Source organism: Peromyscus eremicus, chromosome 4 (assembly GCF_949786415.1).
Source record: "Peromyscus eremicus chromosome 4, PerEre_H2_v1, whole genome shotgun sequence".
NCBI classification, from domain to species: Eukaryota; Metazoa; Chordata; class Mammalia; order Rodentia; family Cricetidae; genus Peromyscus; species Peromyscus eremicus.
The window spans coordinates 93,401,996-93,410,981 of NC_081419.1; positions in this window are offsets into that span (position 1 = coordinate 93,401,996).

Below are 8,986 nucleotides of genomic sequence, written 5' to 3' on the forward strand. Positions count from 1 at the left end.
TTCTTTTTAATCACTTGGTGCAGTTGTGGTTGACTGGCTTTGTCTTTGGGTGTTTTGGTCAACAATATTGGGGTATTATTGATCAATAGAGAGACAGTGACCATGGCAGTGGAGGAGAGAGCTCTCGATGGCATTGGGAACCTGACCTTAACTCAGTTAGGGACTGCAGAGATGGGGGACACAGATCTGCCATTCTTTCAGTTAATAAGTGTTCGGTCTTGGGCTTGCTTTTTCCTTGCTGCGACCCCTGTGAAAGGGTCCTCCCAGCTCTGGAAGGGAACATGGCTTATTAAAGACAGGTGGCTGGACCTGTCTTGGGGCACAGGTTGTGACCCACAAGTCTGATACAAAAACACTAACAATATTGTATGTTAAATTTTTAGCATTGATTGGTTGGGGTATCATAGTGTGGGTTCTGAGGATGGAACTGACAAGTATCGTTACTCCCTGAGCTGTCTTGATAGCATCGGGTACTGAGGTATGCTTATCCCCAGTGAGACCCAATTCTCAAAAGTTTCTCCTTCCTCTTGCCTGCTCTGCTGCATGAGAGTTAGCTGACCACTGAAGTCTTTATAGACGACACCCTAAAGTTAGCTAGAAATGCACTTCATAAGGATTTCCCAAGTCCCAAGGAAAGGTCATACCTGGAGCAGCTCTGGCCAGAAATGCTGACCACAACAAAATCCAGACATAAGTCACTTTGATCAACAAAGAAGCATTGATCATTTTATATCTTCTTTAGATCCACACATTTGTAACCCTCACAAACATAAGTGAATGAGATAAGGTATACACAGCCCACACTCAAGAAGCAGCTGTTTACTGAAACATTAGATAACCGTGCACACGTTTTTGACCTCAAGACAGGATAGAGAGATGGGAAATTTTGAAGACATGGCAAGGGAAAGAAGTTCTTCATCTGAGTCTGGTTGAAGTTTCTCCCCAGCTGAGAATCAGGAGTTCCAACATAATTAACAAAATTGCTTAAGCCTACCTCCTTTCCCAGCATTGTCTAGGAATCTCAGTAGAAACCCCATTTACAGTAAAAGAAATGTCCTAAATGTCTTGTGTAACTCCAGTGTTCTGGTTTTACCTCATCAAATTATAAGCCCATTCAAGGCACCTCCACAGCCACCCTTTAACTTCACCTACCAAAAAAAGGTGAGGGGGGATTTCATAGCAGTCCTTTGAGTTAGAGATTGAAAGCCATTAAAACACTACACATGTCCAACCCTAAGACATTTAATTGAGACTTTCCTATGGAAGACTGGTACCCAAGCAGGGATATATCTTTTATTTTAACAGTGTCTTAATATACAGCCCTGACTGACCTTGAACTCCCAGAGATCCACCTGCCTCTGCCTCTTAAGTGAACTTGGATATGTCTTATTCTTTCCTGAGTACCTTTCCTTCTCTTAACCCTTGAACTTAAAATCTATATTAAAATATTTTTAATAAAACTCCACTGGGATAGACCTGCAATTTCTTTTCCACTCTGAAGCCTAAGATCTGGTTTAACCTGTTTTGAGGTCCCTAAAAGATTAAGAGAACTTCTGAGACTGTAGCAGTGTAACACTGTGGAGCTGTGTCTCTGTTCCCGTCACCACTAACATAACCCACAAGCCTTCCCTTGAAAATTCATACTAAAAATGCTTCCTCATAGCAAGGAACCTGCTGCCCTCCAAAATGCCAGCTTGTGCTGTTAATAATGATAAAGACTCTGGGGCTGGGCATGTAGCTCTGCTGACCGATGCTTGCCTAGCATGCACGAAGCCGTGGCTTGACTTCCCCACCACTCGTGGGGGGGCACTCTTGCCGTCTCAACACTTGGAAGGTGAGATGGGAGGCCACTGAGTTCAAGGCCAGCGTGGAATTCACTGTGAGTTCCAGGCCAGGTCACATAAAATAAAACAAAACAATAAATGCTATAGGAACTGGGCCTGGTGGCATAGACCTATAACCCTAGCTACTGAGAAAGCAACCCCCCAAAAAAACCCCAAAACAAGCCAGGCGGTGGTGGCGCGCGCCTTTAATCCCAGCACTCGGGAGGCAGAGCCAGGCGGCTCTCTGTGAGTTCGAGGCCAGCCTGGTCTACAGAGCGAGATCCAGGAAAGGCGCAAAGGTACACAGAGAAACCCTGTCTTGAAAAAACCAAAAACAAAACAAAACAAAACAAAACAAAAAACCCAAAACAAACAAAAAACATGCTTGGTACTAGAATAAGTGTTTGAGATGCCACTCATTTGGTGAATATTTGCCTAGAATGTATGAGATCGTGAGTTCAAGCTTTCCCACTGTGTAAATCTGACCTTGTAGTGCACACCTGTAAATGCACCACTTTGGACATGGCAGTAGGAAAGTCAGTAGCTCAAAACCAGTCCCAGCTATGTATGGAGTTTGAAGCCACTCTGGGTGACATAAGATCCTTCCTGTCTTAAAAAAAAAAAATAGGGGACTAGAGAAATGGCTCAGAGGTTAAGAGCACTGGCTGCTCTTCCAGAGGTCCTGAGTTCAATTCCCAGCAACCACATGGTGTCTCACAACCATCTGTAATGAGATCTGGCGCCCTCTTCTGTCATGCAGGCACACATGCAGGAAGAACACTGTATACACAATAAAATAAATAAATCTTTAAAAACAAACAAACAAAAATAAGAAGTTCCTTGGGAACAGCTATTGGGAAGCCTAAAGCAGAAGGATCACATGTTGAAGGTCTGCCTGGGCTACAAAGTGAGCTGAAGTTCAGCTGAGCAGTCCTAGCAAAATCTCTCAAACTAAAAAAGAGTGCTGGGATGTAACTCAGTGGTAGTGCACTTGCCTGTGCACTGTGAAAGGCCCCAGGTTCAATCCCAGCACCCACATGGCTGCTCACAACTGTCTGTAACTCCAGTTCCAGAGGATCTGACACCCTCACACCCATGCACATAAAATAAATTTAAGTAAATTATTAATTAAAAAAAATACCAGGACACTGCTGGGCATGATGGCAGATTCCTATAATTCCAGAGGCTTGGGAGACAGGAGAATCTAAAAGCAAGGCTTCCCTGGGCTAAAGAGAAAGGTTCAGACCACATGAACAACTTAGAGAGACCCTGTCACAAAATCCAGATTTTTCTTTGGTTCTCTTATGACAAGGTCTCACTGGCTCTAGCTGGCATAACACTTGTTAGGTAGATGAGCCTGGTTTTGAACTCCCACTGACCATCTCACCTCTAGGATTACAGGCATGTATCACCATGCTCAGTCTTCAAACTGAAAAGTAAAAAGAGGGCAGGATATATATGGCTTAGTGGTACAGTGCTTACTTAACATGCATAAGATCCGAGGTTCAGTTTCTGGTACTGCACACAAAGGAAGGAAAAAAATATCAGGACACAGACACATTTTCTTTCTCCTTTCTCAGTCTCTCCTTCTATCTGTATTTGTTGTGCTGTTTTTAATATATATATACATATATGTATATGGGGTATATATGTATATGGACTGTATACATATATACATATATGTGTGTATATACATATATGTATATGGAGTGTATGCATATATACATATGTGTATATGGAGTATATACACATATATACATACATATGTATCTGGGGAGAGAGAGAGAGAGAGAGAGAGAGAGACAGAGAGAGAGAGAGAGAGAGAGAGAAAGTTTGAGACAGGATTTCTCTGCACAGCACAGCCCTGGCTAGCTGCCCTGGAACTCACTCTGTAGACCAGGCTCGCCTAGAATTTACAGAACTCCACCCTCCTCTGCCTCCTGAGTGCTAGGATTAAAGGTGTGTGCCACCATGCCTAGTCTGTGTTTTTTGTTTTGTTTTGAAGACAAGGTTTCTCTATGTAGCCTTGGTTATCCTGGAATTTGCTCTGTAGACCAGGCTAGCCTCGAACTCACAGAGCTCTGACTGCCTTTGCCTCCTGAATGTTGGGATTAAAGGCGTGCACCACCACCTTTCGAGACAGGGTTTCACTGTGTAGTTTTGGTGCCTGTCCTAGATCTTGCTCTGTAGCCCAGTCTGGCCTCAAACTCACAGAGATCTGCCTGGCTCTGTTTCCCAAGTGCTGGGATTAAAGGCATGTGCCACCACTGCCCAGCCTATGTTGTTTTTTTTTTTTTTTTTTAAAAAAACACTTTATTTCATAATAACCTAAAACTCACTATATAGCCCAGACTGGCCTCAAACTTACTGTAACCCTCTTGTCTTAGCCTCCAGAGTAATGAAAACACAAGCACACACCACTATGCCTAAGACATAGATATATTCTTTTGAAATATTTGTTTTTTATTTTATGCTTATGTATGTTTTTTGTTTGTTTGTTTGGTTTTTTGTTTGTTTGTTTTTGTTTTTGTTTTGTTTTGTTTTTTTGTTTGTTTGTTTTTCGAGACAGGGTTTCTCTGTGTAGCTTTGCGCCATTCCTGGAACTCACTTGGTAGCCCAGGCTGGCCTCGAACTCACAGAGATCCGCCTGGCTCTGCCTCCCAAGTGCTGGGATTAAAGGCGTGCGCCACCACCGCCCAGCTTATGCTTATGTATGTTTTGCCTGCATGCATGTCTATGTACCATGTGTTCAGTATCCTCAGAAGCCAGAAGACAGCGTTGGATACCCTGGAACTGGAGTTATAGATGGTTGTAAGCCAACTTGGGTCTTCTGCAAGATCAGCAAGTGCTCTTAAACCACTGAGCAATCATTCCAGTCGCTTTTTAAAATTTATGTGTATGAGTGTTTGGGCTGCATGCATGTCTGTGTTCCACATGCATGCAGTTCCTATAATAGCCATAAGAGGGCATCAGATTCCCTGAAACTGGAATTACAGGTGTTTTGATTCACCGTGTGGGTGCTGAGAATTGAACCTTGGTCCTCTGCAAATGCTCCTAACTGGAGAAACACACCTTTCCAACCTCATGGATATACTCTTTATTTATAGTCTTTGACTTAGTCCCCTCCATGATGGCCAAATTCCACCTATCCTCTACCATTATATCCATGACTATTTTTTTTAATTGATTGATTGATTTTGAGATAAGGTCACATGTGTTGGAGCACACCTATAATCCCTCTTTTGAGGCTCAAGGATTTGAGCTGAGCCCCAACTATCTAGAAAGACCCTGTCCCAAAAAAAACTAAAAAAAATGGCAATCAGGTCTGGGAGGTTTTATCAACAGTCCCCTCCTGATGTGGAGTTGGGGAAGGGTGCTACATCTGACACACCTTCACAAAAATCCTTAAATACTAAGCCCTGCCACAATATGATACAAGGGTTAGTAGACCTGAGGCTTCAATTTCTGATTGATGTTCCCAAACTTGGTCATCATACTCAGGTGGTGAGCCCTGAAAGAAAACCAACCATTATCACTCACATATTTTTCCATCTTTTCATTGCAACAGAATACTTAGCTGGGCATATGAATAATCTTTATATTTCCAAGCCCCCATTGCAATTAACAGTGGGAATAGCAGTGTCATGGGATAGCTTCTGGGATAGCTTCTTGTTTGTTTGTTTGTTTTTGAAGATTTATATTCCTATAATTTATGTGAATAGGCATTTTACCTGTATTTATGACTGTGTAACACATGCTTCTGGGAACTTGCTTTATGTGCATGGATTTTTGCCCTCGTGTATATAAGTGTACCTAATGTGTACAATGTCTTCAGAGGCCAGAGGAGGGTGTTAAGATACCCTGACACTAGAGTTACAGTCTGTTGTGAGCGACCATGTTGGTGCTGGGAATTGAACAAAGGTCCTCTGGGAAACAGCCAGTGGTCTTAAGCACTGAGCCACCTCTTCAGCCCCATGGGAACTTTTCTTAAAAGACAACTGTCTCTCGAGGTCGAATCTCCGTCACCACAGCAGACAGCATGGGGCTGCTTTCTCTACCCTTCTCTTTGCTTTCAGGTCATTATCTAGAACTTACAAATGGTAGAATTCCATCTCTGACCATGACGATGAAAACAACCACTAACAAAACAGTAACGAACTGTAAGGAGTTAGGGATTTGAGGACTTGGTGGATCAGAGCGGTTGCACCCACCTTGGGATCCCACTAGGACAACCACACTTGTAATCCCAGCGCTCAGGAGACTGAAGCATGAATTTGAGGCCAACTTGGGCTACACAGTGAGATCCTGTCTCACACCGGAGATGAGAAAAGAAAGTCTCAGCAGCCCTCTATTGTGCACATCTGGACTATTTCATGAAAACCCTTTTCTCTAATTCAAGCCACTACTAAATTGGGTTTGTCCTAATCCTAAACAGCATATCCCTGTTTGTGCCACTATCTGAAGTACACAACTTGACCAACTTTGAATTAGGAGATTTTTGTTTGTTTGTTTGTTTTCGAGACAGGGTTTCTCTGTGTAGCTTTGCGCCTTTTCCTGGAACTCACTTGGTAGCCCAGGCTGGCCTCGAACTCACAGAGATCCGCCTGGCTCTGCCTCCCGAGTGCTGGGATTAAAGGCATGCGCCACCACCGCCCGGCAGGAGATTTTTTTAAAACATTTGGTTTTTGGCCAGGTGGCAGTGGCACACACTTTTAGTCCCAGTACTCGGGAGGCAGAGGCAGGCGAATCTCGGTGTGTTCGAGGCCAGCCTGGTCTACAAAGGGAGTTCCAGGACAAGCTCTAAAAGCTACACAGAGTAACCCTGTCTCAAAAAACAAAACAAAACAAAAAATTTTTGTTTTTTGGGCTAGGTGGTGGTGGCGCACACCTTTAATCCCGACCCTTGGGAGGCAGAGGTAGGCAGATCTCTGTGAGTTCAAGGCCAGCCTGGTCTACTGTATACATAATAGATAAATAAATCTTTTTTAAAAATTGGTTTTTGTTTCATTTGTTTTTTGTACATGCTAGGCAAGGACTAGCCCTTTTACACATTTTATTTAGTTACTTTGGTGTGTGTGCATACACACAGGTGTGTGCAGATGCCAGGATCAGTGTCAGGAACCTTTCTCTATCACTCTGCACCTTATCACTAAACTCAACATTTCAGCAAAAACTGGCTGGATTTGCCTGACTCTGCTGCCCAGAACTGTGGTTAGACATGGGCTTGAGCCCAGCTTTCTACCTTCCTTCCTTTATTTATGTTAGAAGTACTCCCCTGAGATAGATTTATCAGCATACCAAGGACCCCACTGTTTGCAGATTTGCTGCTGTATGGGCTCTATGGAAAGGACAGCACGACTCAGTGACTAAAGGCAACCGCTACCAAGCCTAACGACCTGGGTTCGATTCCTGGGACCCCATGGTAGAAGGAGAGAACTCACTCCTGAAAGCTGTCCTCTGACCAAAGCTATAAGGAAAATGTGTTGGCATGAGGTATACTAGTGTCACTACTGGTCTACTGTGGAACCATGGAATGTAATCATTGGATGGATTTTCTTCCTTACATTGCACATTTATATCCACTCCAGTTACACATTTCTCTGAGCTCTTTAATCCTTTATCTGTTTTAGTAGTTCTTGCCTTTAAAAAAAAAGTAATCGCTATAGAGTTTTCCATGTCAAACTCTTTTAACAAAACAAGACAAAACAAAAATGATCATCTAGTTTATTTTCAATTTTTAAGAAACATGTAAAGACAGGGCTGAGGAATAGTACAGCTGATAGAGGACTTGCCTGACATGTACAAAGTCCTCTCCAGCACAAGGAGAGGTGACACAAGCCTATAATGCAAGCTCAAGTGGAAGAGGCAGGAGAACTAGAAGTTCAAGGTCATCTTTAGCTACTTGGCCAGTTTAAGGCCATCCTGGGATACATGAGACCCTGTCTCAAACAAACAAACAAACAAACAAAAAACAACAAAAAGAAATACAAACCTATTTGTTAGGAATTCATAGTTTTTGTCATTTTCTATTTTATTTAGTTGTTTTTTTCTCTTTTTAAGTTTAATATTTGCTTTTCATTTTCTAGTTTCTCAAACAAACAATACACAGTGAAAGTTTTCTATTTTGTAATCTAAACACTCAGAAGATAAAAATAAGAGGATCAAACACAAGGAGTTCAGGCCCAACTAAGCCACATGAGACCCCATCTCAAAACACTTTGTACACCTAGCTAGGTGGTGGTGGTGGTGGTGGTGGTGGTGGTGGCTCACGCCTTTAATCCCAGCATTGGGAGGCAGAGGCAGGCGGATCTCTGTGAGTTCAAGGCCAGCCTGATCTACAGAGCGAGATCCACGAAAGGTGCAAAGCTACACAGAGAAACTCTGTCTCGAAAAACCAAAAAAGAAAAAAAAAGAAAGAAGAAACCCTGTCTGGGGCGGTGTGTGTGTGGGTGGGGTGGGGGGAGGAAGACTTTTTGTTTGATCTCTTCACACACACACACACACACACACACACACACACACACACACACACACAGAGAGTCTTCTAGAGTGGTCTTGAACAAAAACGGGTTCTCATCCCCACCCCCACCCCCACTCCCTGGAACTCTGAAGACCAGGCTGAGATCTACCTGCCTCCTGAGTGCTGGGGCTATAAGCCTAAGCCTCCATTCCTAGATTTTTTTTTTTTTTTTTTGGTTTTTCGAGACAGGGTTTCTCTATGTAGCTTTGCGCCTTTCCTGGGACTCACTTGGTAGCCCAGGCTGGCCTCGAACTCACAGAGATCCGCCTGGCTCTGCCTCCCGAGTGCTGGGATTAAAGGCATGCGCCACCACCGCCCGGCCATTCCTAGATATTTTTTAATTTAAAATATTTTATGTATTATTGTTAGTCAGTAAGTGTGTGTGCATACATGTGTGCCAGAGCTCCTGAGTGGAGGTCAGAAAACAATTTATGGAGATCAATTCTCTCCTTCCACCTTGGATGGGATCTGGGGATCAAATTCAGATCATTAGGCTTTCATGGTAAATGCTTTTACTCCATGAGGCATCTTGCTGGTCCTTACTTGGTTTTCAATGTGTTGTTTATCCTTTGAGATAGGGTCTCATCTAGCCTGGGATGGTCTTGAAATTACTATGTAGCTGAGTCTGGCCTGGAACTCCTGA